The sequence below is a fragment of the Bufo bufo genome, chromosome 7 (genome assembly GCF_905171765.1).
Source record: "Bufo bufo chromosome 7, aBufBuf1.1, whole genome shotgun sequence".
Lineage (NCBI taxonomy): Eukaryota > Metazoa > Chordata > Amphibia > Anura > Bufonidae > Bufo > Bufo bufo.
Genome location: NC_053395.1, coordinates 226,422,978 through 226,435,404, shown reverse-complemented (window position 1 = coordinate 226,435,404; position 12,427 = coordinate 226,422,978).

Sequence of the window (12,427 nt, the reverse complement as noted above, 5' to 3'; positions counted from 1 at the left end):
GTGGGAAGCGTCAATTTTCACGTAAATTTGTTTTCCCTTAGGCTACTTTCACACTAGCGTTCGGAGCGGATCCGTCTGATGTTTCATCAGACGGATCCGCTCCGATAATGCAGACGTTTGCATCCGTTCAGAACGGATCCGTCTGCATTATTACTTAAAAATTTTTTGAGAAAAGTCTGAAAGTAGCCTGAGCGGATCCGTTCAGACTTTACATTGAAAGTCAATGGGGAACGGATCCGCTTGAAGATTGAGCCATATAGTGTCATCTTCAAGCGGATCCGTCCCCATTGACTTCCATTATAAGTCTGGACGGATCCGCTCGCCTCCGCACGGCCAGGCGGACACCCGAGCGGTGTCCGCTCACTGAGCGGAGAGGAGGCTGAGCGCTGGCAGGCGGATGCATTCTCAGTGGATCCGCCTCCACTGAGAATGCATTAGGGCCAGACGGATGCGTTCGGGGCCGCTCGTGAGCCCCTTCAAACGGAGCGCACGAGCGGACACCCGAACGCTAGTGTGAAAGTAGCCTTAGTCCTAACAGCAGCACAAGTGGGGATTTGCCCCTGTGAAGCTGGTCAGGACAGGCGGAATTTTTATTGAACAAAAATCTCTGCCAAGTATCATTAATTAATTAATTGATGCCCCCCCCCCCCCCCCCCCCCTATATAACCCGCCCCCTGCATGGACGAGGTTGCTTTTTTAACAAGTAATTCACACAACCAAAAAAACGGGTGGGAAATTTGTGTGCTGCTGTTAGGACTAAGGGAAAACAAATTTACGTCAAAATTGACGCTTCCCTTTCGTCCTAACCAGCAGCACAAGTGGGGAAGTAGCAAGGACTTTACACAAATCTGGGAGGGCAAAATATTATGTGAACATATACACCAACAAATAATTTCTCTCAGTCTAAGGGAGCGCAGCACTTAGAACGGAGTGTCCAAAGGCAGCTCCTTTAGCTTGCCTTGAATCTATACGGTAGTGAGAGATAAAGGTGTTCTGGGAACTCCAAGAGGCGGCAGCGCAAATCTGGTCTAAAGGAATTAACTTCCTTTCAGCATACGATGTGGATACTGCCCTGGTCGAATGGGCAGATACAAATGACGGCGGTGACAGATTTTGTGATAGAAAGGTCAAATGGATAGTGTCCTTGATCCACCTACTCAAGGTAGGCTTGGAGGCTTTAAGCCCTCTGTTTTTCCCTGAGTAGGCTAGAAGGAGATTCTCAGATCTTCTGAAGTCAAGTGTTCTATGTAAATATATCTTTAGAACCCTTAGAATGTCCAGGGTAAGTAATTTATTCTCTTCTGGAGATGTTGGAGCAGGGGAAAACTTCGGTAATGTTATTGTCTGGTTAAGATTTGCGAATGAAGGCACCTTCGGCAAAAAGGTTGGCAGGAACCTCAACAGGACCCTGTCCTGGAGGAAAGTTAGGTATGGCTCTGCCGCTCCTAGAGCTTGAAGTTCCCCAATTCTTTTAGCCGAGGTAATGGCTAATAGAAAAGTGACTTTGAGAGATAGGAATCTCAAGTCTACCTCGTCTAATGGCTCAAAGGGGGGAACACACAACCCCTTTAGCACTATTGCTAGATCCCACTCAGGGATCGGTCTCAGGATGCTAGGTTTAAGTCTCTGAGCTCCTTTAAGGAACCTCCTGATTAGGGGGTCTTGGGAAATCGGCCTACCAATACATGCCGACAAAGCAGAGACGTGAGCTCTGAGTGTAGATGGGCTTAGACCCTTGTCTAGACCATCTTGAAGAAACTGTAGGATCGCAGAGAGAGGAGGATCTGAGGGAACTACCTCTCTCTCAGTACACCATAGAATGAAAATTTTGTATATCCTGGAGTATTTCTTGTTTGTGGACTCCGCCCAGGAGTGCGAGATTGTTCTCAAGACCTCCGCAGATAACCCTCTAGCATCTAGAAGGGACCTGTCAATCTCCAGGCTGTCAGACTGAGCCTCCTCAGATCTAGACAGGGACCTGTGTCCTGATACACTAGGTCCTGTATTAGGGGAAGTCTCGAATATGTGCCCTGACTCATCCGCATGAGCTGGGTGAACCAAGACCTCTTTGGCCAGAATGGTATGATAGCTATCACTGAGGTCTGGTCTTGCTTGATCTTCATCAATACCCTTGGTATCATGGAAATTGGAGGGAACACATAAGCCAGCCTGAACCTCCAAGTTATGGACAGAGCGTCGATCGCTACAGGGTTGCACTCTTTGTAAAGGGAGCAGAACCTGTTCACTTTGGCGTTCAAACGAGTTGCCATCAGATCGATCTCTGGAGTACCCCAATGCTGGACAATCCTGGGAAAGATGTTCTCGTTCAATAACCATTCCCCTGGAACGGGAAGGCCCCGACTTAGGCGATCTGCCACTACATTGAGGTCTCCTCTGATATGAACCGCCATTAGGTGGGATAGGTTTGTCTCTGCCCAAGCGAGAATTAGTCCCACCTCCCTCAGGAGAGTCTGGGATCTCGTTCCTCCCTGTCTGTTTAGATAAGCCACTACTGTTGTGTTGTCTGTCCGGACTCTCACCGCCTGACTGCGAATGAGAGGAGCAAAATGATTGAGGGCTAGTCTGACCGCTCTCAACTCCCTCAAATTGGAAGAGAGAAGTCTCTCCTGAGGACTCCAGGTACCTTGTACTGGATAGTCCTCCAGATGGGCTCCCCAACCTAGAAGGGAGGCGTCTGTGGTCAACGTAATCCAACGCAATTGGATCAAGGACCTCCCATCTGTTAGGTTCCTCCACCACCTGAGTGAAGAACGCGCTTTTACAGACAGGGAGTGCATCCGATCCAAGTCCTTTGGCTTGCGACTCCATACGGTTAACACTTCCTCCTGAAGTGGGCGTAGATGCCATAGGGCCCATGGAACTGCCTCTGCAGATGCTGACATGTGGCCTAACATCCTCATGAGAACCCTGATAGACACCCGTCTGGGTGGAAGTAGAAACTCTGCTGCTTTTATTACTCTGTCTTTCCTCTGTGGTGAGAGGGACAGGATCATCTGTTGTGAGTCTGCAAGACGACTGCAGAGGCGGCTTTTAGCAGTCAGTGGTCTAAATAGGGGACGACTTCTAACTCTAGAAGCCTTAAATACGCTACAACAGGAGCCCCCACCTTTGTAAAGGTGTGCGGGGCAGAGGAGATGCTGAAGGGCAACACAGCAAATTGGTAGTGCTTCACTACACCGCCTATGGTCACCGCAACTCTGAGGTATTTTTTGTGCGCTGGATGGATGGGAATATAAAGGTAAGCATCCTTCAGATTTATCGTCACCATCATATCTCCTGGGTTCAGGATGTTTAGAACTGAACGAATGGTTTCCATCCGGAAACTCTTCTTTCTGATAAAATTGTTTAAATAGCGTAGGTCGATGATCATACGCCAATCCCCTGATGGCTTTGGGACCAGAAATATGGGAGAATGGACTCCCCGACCTTGCTCGTGCGGAGGAAGTTCCTCCAGTGCCCCCTTTTGTACGTACTGTCGTACTGATTCCTCCAGGATTTACTGCCTGGTGGGAGTCAAAACCCTCGTCAGGATAAACCTCTCCTGAGGTAGGGAAATAAAGTCGATCTTGTACCCTGATGTTATGACTTCTAACACCCATGGGTCTGGAATTTTTTGATTCCAAAAAACTCTAAATAAACTTAAACGACCTCCAACTAGAGGAATTAACTGAGGGTTTGGGGCTGGAACAGCGGGTGGGGACGGAGGGCCGTCGGGCTGCTGAGAGTCATGGTTCAGCCGTGCAGTTTCCCACGACCGCGGCCTCTACCTCTTTTATTTCCTTCAGGACGCCTCTGGGTCCTGTCTCCCCTCTGGAACCTTGCTGGTCTACCTCTTCCTCGACCCCGAAAGGACTGTTGAGGAAGGGACTTCCCTTTTTTATCAGCGAGGTCCTCCATTAAGCGATCCAGCTCAGAACCGAATAGTCTACCCGGCTCATAGGGAAGGGAGCAGAGGTTAAATTTCGACGTGTTGTCTGCTGCCCATGGCTTCAGCACAAGGAGCGTCTACTGGCCGAGGAAAGTGCCATAGATATAGCAGCTAACTTTAGCTGCTGCTGGGATGCATCAGCCAAAAAATCTATCCCTAACAAAAGGGTCTTGAACTGGTCCAGTATATCATCTCTGGCAACCCCAGAATCCAGCTCAGACTGAATTCTAAGAGTGCGGGCGCGGATGAAATTCAAGACTTCACTGCTGGCTCATCTGTCTAGGGGGTCTTTTAAATTACTTCCATCATCAGAGGGAACAAGAGTTCTCCTAGAAAGCTTAGATATTGCCATATCTACTTTAGGAGGTGGAAACCAACTCTGGGAGTCTTCCTCCTGTAGGGGAAACATTAACTTAAATCTTTTGGTCAGGACCGGACCTTTTTTCGGGTGTTTCCATTCCAAGGCCATAATTTTTTTCAAAGAATCGTCCACTTTGAAGGCCCTTGGCCCCCTAGAGGTGGATTGTGGAGCTTCCCCATGCTTAACATCCTGGTCCCTTGACCTGATGGAGCGAAGTAACCTCTGAGTTTTTTCGGCCGGGAAGAAAAATGGCGCGTCCTCATCATCAGAGGAAGAATTCTCTTCTAAGGAGACGACTTCTTCTAACATGGGGACTGGCCCCGGAGAGGCCTCTCTAGGTCTCTTATTCGAAACCGCGCCTTTTATTTGCGCGACGGAGGTGTCCAGGAGAACATCTCCACCATAGTAGGTTCTGGATTCGCAGGTCTGGGTCGGCAACCTGGACAGCGGTGGAACTCATATCCATCAGGCAAGGGGGTGCTACAATTAGAACAAGCCAGATGTCTCTGCTTGTGCGTAGACTTCCCTAGAAATAGTAATAATAATACAGTTAATACAGGTGTATTTTACCTCATCTTAGGAAAAAATTTACCTCCACCTTACCAAGAGAGGGCATAGACGGATCTGGATTCGTCGACATGCTGGAGACACAGAAGACACCACTCAAAGCACATGTCAGTTGCATACAAAACTGAATGCAACTCTGAGCTCTAGCACCTGGAGGTTTAAATAGGGCGGTAGGCCACCCCCCCTCCGCCTGTTCCGCCCCCACCCCAGCCCTAGCCCCAGCCCTTGGAGGTACTGATAACCTGTTTGATTTTAATCAAACTAAGGGAACCTGCATGCACTACCCTGTACCGCTGAGGTAAGGAGCCCCAGTGGAGCCAGCCTTCTTGTTTCATTATTTTTTGGAGCGCACGATCGGCGTCCGAAACCGTAAGTGATCCATGACGCACTTCCGGTTTTACGAGAATGGCAGAGAGAGGCAGTGTACGCACGCAGCACTAGCCTGCGGCGCTGACGAAAGCGCAGGGTAAGGCTATGAGCATCGGAGGGGGAAGGAAAAAAGGGGGGGAGGAAAGGGGAGAGAAAGGATCTCTAAAGCGGACGCTCCTCATATCCCGGCCGGATCCATCGTCTGCAGCAGCAGGCAGCGGACCTGTAAAAACAAATACAAATGTAAAACACATTAACATACTCAACCCTACCAGGGGAGAAAAACTCCTAAAGGAGTTTAGCTTGTCCATTTCCAGTCCACAGGACAGAAAAAAAGCAACCTCGTCCATGCAGGGGGCGGGTTATATAGGGGGGGGGGGGGGGCATCAATTAATTAATGATACTTGGCAGAGATTTTTGTTCAATAAAAATTCCGCCTGTCCTGACCAGCTTCACAGGGGCAAATCCCCACTTGTGCTGCTGGTTAGGACGAAAGGGAAGCACAGCAGACCACGCTGCTGTTTGATGGCCTTTGGGTACATTTCCCATGTGAATTGGGAGCTTTCACAACACAGACGCCATACATGCAATGTGAACAAAGCTTTGCATGCAGTATAGCGATCCTACTTCCCCAGGTTAAGGAGTTGTGGTATGTGGGGAACAGTATATCCATAGACTGTAATGGATCCCTTAAAGGGGTTTCCCAGAATGGTAACATCACCTGTCCATAAGATAGGAGATAGATTTCTGACCCCTGGGACCTCATCCTCCACGAAAATGAGGTTCAATGTCTATAGGACAGATGAAGATAGCTGGGCAGTACTTGGAAATCTCTATCAATGTAGCTGCTCCATGTAAATGGGGGGCGCAGGTGTTGATTATGAGATGTTTTGACAAAATAATGATTTTTTTAACATTTTTATAGCAAAGCAAATGTGCAGGAGACGGTAGGGCGCCACAGGGAGTACGTATGGCTTTGTGTGAGAAAAATGTGTCCACTTTAGAGGATATTTTATTTTTGGGGAAGACATTTTTAGGCACTTTTATTAAGGCAGGCTTTTTAGATGAAGTTATGAAGAGCCGTTAGCAAAGTAACTAACTGTTGCACCGCCATCTGCACTGGAAATACGCCAAATTTTGGCTTTTTTCAGATTAGTAAATGGCCCCCTTTAACTCTACACTGGTGCCATATCGGCCCCCTACATTGGAGAGCTGATCGGCGTTGAGTTGTAGCTCCACTATGGTGTCAGTCTGTGCCGCACTATGCCGTGTGTGAGAACAAACACTTAAGGGGAGATTCGCCTTGTACTTGGCAACAACATGACGGACAGGAGCGGCGTAACGCCTGTTACAGCATTCTGGGACGAGATGGTCGTGAATTAACAGAAATTCTGCAGAACTCGTAAGAAGTTCTGTTCCCGTCGCCTGTGTGTATGGGCGCCGTGTACAAGTAATTAGCTTACCGTGCCGCGGTTACATGTGTAAGGCGAGCTGTCAATCATCCCAGAGGCCTGAGTGACACGTCTATTATAACGCGGCCACAAAATGCTTTACTAGTGATTTATAATAATCCTGAGTAAAGGGATTCTTAGGACAAGAACAGATCTACGAGCAGAGGGAAAACGGGGACAGAAATATTCAGAAAGCAGCTTTTCCCGTGTTATCTAATGCACCCTGCTGGAAATAACCTATTCTCAATGTCATCATTTAGGGCACATTTACAGAATATAGCGTACATAGATACGGGTCTCCTCTCTTAGATCGACTCCTATGTGGGGAATAGAGGTTCACCAATCCGCCTCCTAAGGCAGCACTAGCCACAACATCCAGGTGTAGAATGGCAGCACTGCAGGGGTTAAGTGGTGAATGCATGATTTTTATTATTTGAACACATTTAGAGACATTAGTTGAGTCGGACGAGCCCTTTATTTAATTTTGGGGTCTGCTTTTTCACTAATAAATAATAATTCATGATTTTTCTACAATGTTTCAAAATGTTAACGAGACAACATCTTTACTATTCATTAGAGATGAGCAAAGTTTTCAGGAATTTGATTCAGCTCCTTTGCCGAACTTCCACAAGAAATTTGATTAGTTACAGATTACTTTGTAACTAATTTCACTCCATTGTATGGAACGGGTGCAAAGACGGGGAACGGCAATCACAGCAGCCCCGTCATTTAACCCCTCTCATGCCGCTTTCAACGCTGATCCCGGTATCTTATCAGGAAGTTACTCAGGGATTAAAACCCCAAAAAATACATATCTACCGCATCCATTTTATTGCAGAGAGACCATTGCGACCATCTTGAAAACCCGCCGATTCTCGTGCACGCTGATGTGATGACATCACCATGTCGTCACACTGAGCTGGCGCAGTGACATCATCACTGATGAGGCGTGATGACGTGGTGACATCACACGTCGGCTCACACGAGAATTGGCGCGTTTTCTTCAATCAAGATGGCTGTGACGGCCTCTCCACAATCAAATTAATGAGGTAGATATGTATATTTTAGTTTTATGGAAAAATGTATTTTCTTTCCACGAAGCGCCAAGAAATTCGGATTCGTGGCAAATCAAATTTTTCCTGAAATTCAGATCAAATTCCACTTCGTTAACTTCGCTCAACACTGCCATTGATGTTCATCTCAGACCTTCAAATTTAGGTAACTGGATCTTAACTAAAACTAGTTGAGTGTCCATGCAATAGAGCAGGGCTGGCCAACCTGTGGCCCTCCAGCTGTTGTAAAACTGCAATTCCCACCATGCCCTGCTGTAGGCTGATAGCTGTAGGCTGTCTGGGCATGCTGGGAGTTGTAGTTTTGCAACAGCTGGAGAGCCACAGGTTGGCCATCCCTGCAATAGAGTAACCATTGCAACCAACAGATGGGTTGTTACCCAACTTTCCTGGATGCCTGATTCATCCTCAGTCCGGTAATGCTTCCAAACCTATATACAATCATGAATAAGCTGGCGATGACCCGTATAGACCCGACTACAATCACCAGATATTTTCTCTTCACTCCACAAAAGCTGGCTGACCCTTTACCACATTGGCTGTCACCCATCTTTCCCAGAAACAGATATAACTAAGAAACAGCTGAATAGGAGACTTTAGCATTTATGCTTACTGGGTCTTTCTTATTATTTTAGGTCCAGATTCCCCATAATGCTTATAAAATGCTGCAGAAAGTAACAGCGATTTCTGTTTTGCTGTCGGTTCTCCAGAGAAAGCATTGGATGTGTATTATTTGGACAACAGGAATCGCTAGTTTTATTATGATTTATTGATGCGCGAAACCTTTTAAAGTGGTGGAAGCTGCCACGGCCGCTGTGGTGGGGCTTTCCTAATTTCAGTGCTTTAATTGAAGGAGGCAGAAGGAAAGGAGGGGGGGGGGGGGGGGGGGATATTTTTTAGCCAGAAGCTATTCTGTAGATTTACCTAAAATCCAACATCTGTAGTAAAAAAAGAATGCTGCCAATCACAGAGACACCATACGACATCTTAAGCTGCGTATTGATCTCCTGCTCAAAATTCATATGCGACGGCTGCTTGTCATAAAACATTCAGCGGTTGGAATCAATAAGAGATGTGGAACATTTGGGGCGCAGCGGCTTCAAAGTTGTACTTTATAAATCACTGCTACCGAAATGTCGCAAGGTCCTCAGTTTCAATCCGCTCCAGTCGGGCAGTTTCATTAATAAGTATTGGGTTCTGGGGTTTTTGTTTACCGGTAATTTTTTTTATTTTTCTTGTGGTTTCTTATTCAGTTTTTTTTTTTTAGGTTGCAGCTGTAGAAACAAAACATGAATATTTCTGCGGCAGCTTCAAGGCGAGGTGAGGCAAGAAGCGGGGCTCGACATTTACATATTCTATAAAACCAATATCGCGTGGCGCTTCCTGAGCTGCTTTCTTGCATGAAATGCTGATAATTCTGCGTCTCGGTTTCTGATTTGCTGAAAAGATTCCAAACGGCAACAAACAATAAACATCAATCAACAAACAAACAACAAACAACAAACAACAAACAACAAACAACAAACACCAAACACCAAACACATCCACCAATCCTGTTACATTTGTTACGGTAGAATTTGTATATGATCCCTAAACAAGGGATCTAACCATGTTGTCTGCAATGCTCCACATCTTAAAATTCAGTCTAGGGGTAAAAGAATGAGAAGACATAACTCTTGGTGGTATTTAAAGGGGTTATCTAATGTCTCCAACAGCCCCCCACCCATGTGCCGGGTCCCTCACAGGTAATATACTTACCCCGCTACCGGCGCCTCCCTAGTGTCACCCGTGATGCTAGGGAGGTTTGTCCCCGCCGGCCATTGGCTGCCCCACCCCAACACCTGATGTTTTCATCCGTGCACAGGGAGAAGCAGCAGTGGCGGTGCGGGGACCAGGAGGGGCGCGCGGAGCGGGGTAAGTATATTACCTGTGAGGGGCACATGGGGGGCTGTTGGAGACATTGGATAACCCCTTTAAGTCTTCCTCCATCTCTTCCAACTACAAACAGCAGAAGCCTCTCTTTATTAGCAAACCCTGGGTGTCACCCTTACATCCGAAAAATTCAAATGTGCCAATAGGATTGTGATATGTGTTTTAGCAAAGAGTGACTTATATATCCTCATAGTATGCATCTGGACCCAATCAGGATACTCCAGGCGGGAAAACCAAAACAGAGAAAAGCCTTTGTCTAGATGCATGACATCCCCTCTGTGGCTGTCTAGCTTTTATACCCTAGGTATACTCATGATTTAATTATGTTTAAAATAATACTACTATATAACATTGTATAATAAACGATCTATAGTAGTCTATACTCAGAGGCTAAAAACCCAGCATGACCTCATGCTGGGTTTTTATATTTAAAAAAATAAATAAAAAATTTGTAATTACGCATTTATTTTGTGCCATAAATTTTTTGCAATTACTAAAAAAAATATAAAATATATAAATTGAAACTCTATTTCTGAAATGTTGCTGCCAGAATTTGAACTCCCAACCTTGTACATTAGAGGCAAGGAGCCTATCCACTCAGCTATAAAGCTGAATGCCAAACTGTGTCAGAAAAACCTCGTAGTAGTTTCTGATGTAGTGAGTATTCCTATTCAGCAGAAGACTTATTTTATATTTTTGTGCAGGTTAGCATGTAGCTCTATAGTATAGTGGTTAACATCCTTTCTTCTAATGTACAAGGTTGGGAGTTCAAATCCTGGCAGAAACATTTCAGGAATATAGATTAAAATTAATTATTTTATTTTGTAATTATAAAAAATGTATGGCACAAAATAAATGTGTAATTACAAAATATATACATATATATATACTATATATATATATATATATATATATATAGATATATATATAGATATAGAAAATGAGGCAGCACAAGGGGTTCAATCAGTAGAAGGGTGCACGGCCCAAAGGATAAGCAGTCCTTGAATACAAAAATATCAAAAATAGGCAGCACTCCAGAGATTTGAATGAAAAAACAATCACCTTTTATTCACCCGTGTGGGCAGCGCAACCTTTCGGCTCAGCACTAGAGCCTTTGCTTGAGAAAGGCTCTAGTGCTGAGCCGAAACATTGCGCTGCCCACACGGGTGAATAAAAGGTGATTGTTTTTTCATTCAAATCTCTGGAGTGCTGCCTATTTTTGATATTTTTGATATATTTATATATTTATATATATATATATATATATATATATATATATATATATAGATAAAATCATACTTCTGATGTATATGAATGCATAATATGTGGGAAACTACTACTTATGTTTTTAGCCATAATATATTATATATTCTAAATATATAATAATATATGTAAATATATTATGGCTAAAAACTTATATATATATTTAAATATTTCTGCCAGGATTTGAACTCCCAACCTTGTACATTACAGGCAAGGACATTAACCACTACACTATATAGCTACATGGTGACCTGCACAGAAATATAATTCTGCTGAATAGGAATACTCACTACATCAGAAACTACTATGAGGTTTTTTTTTTTTTTGTTTTTTTTTACACAGTTTCACATTTGGCTTTATAGCTCAGTGGCTGTGGTCCTTGCCTCTAATGCACAAGGGGTTGGAAGTTCAAATCCCAGCAGAACCTTTTCAGAAATAGATGCTAAATTACATTTAAATACACTAAATCGCGCACACACAGTGTTCGGCCGAGCATGCTCGATCAACACTAGTAATGGGTCCTCCATCGTGCTCCACCACTACATTTCATATTTACTACTGTTCAACAGAAGATGACGGCTATACTTATCCCATGATGTCCTAATCTTTCCCCATTAAAGCTCTTTGCACAACAGGCAACTATTGACGTTTTCATGCCTTCGAGCATCAAAGCTCCTTTCCATCTAGTTTCCACTCCCCCACTATTGAAAGTCATATATAGTATACGTGATATTTGCTCAAGTTCTTTCCATTCCATGGTCTTTTGACAATCCTGTTGGACACATCTTTGAAAATCCTCCGTTGATATTTTCCCCCAGGTCATGCCTGATCATGTTCATTAAGCTTAATTAGTTGGCTAATCATACCAAACTTAAGAGCAACCAGACATCATGAAAATATCCTGATTATACAAATGAAGTAAGAGAATATGAACATCATTAGTGGTTTCTGATCCCTAACGTTACCACCCTCATCTGTCATGTCTTCATTGTGCTACCAATGCACCAACCACCGTTCATCCTTGTGATAAGGATAAGCCAGCAACCTTAAACCACTGTTGAAACCCAATAAGAAATTGTGGCTCTACCCACCCTGAATTTTGGAGATGCTCCTTCTTATCTAAATGTATTAAGACTAAAGCGCAATCAAGTCACCAGCCATTAAGGCTCATTAAGTCCTATTGATTGGACCCTGAGAAGATATTGTGGATATTCACAAATGGTGAAGACATTGTCCAGTTCCCACTTGGTCATGCCACCTAGAACCAACCATGAAAGCCTATTGGGTTACCTTCCATTGACATATACTTCATATGTGAGATTTGCTAGATCTCCATCAGGAGTTCTTTCATGTACCATAGGTCTTCTTCCTCTTGGATCTCCATCCATCCTCCATACATTAGAAAGACACAAGACTCAAGTGTTAATTATTTACAACCTTCCACACTTCACACTTGCTGAAATTA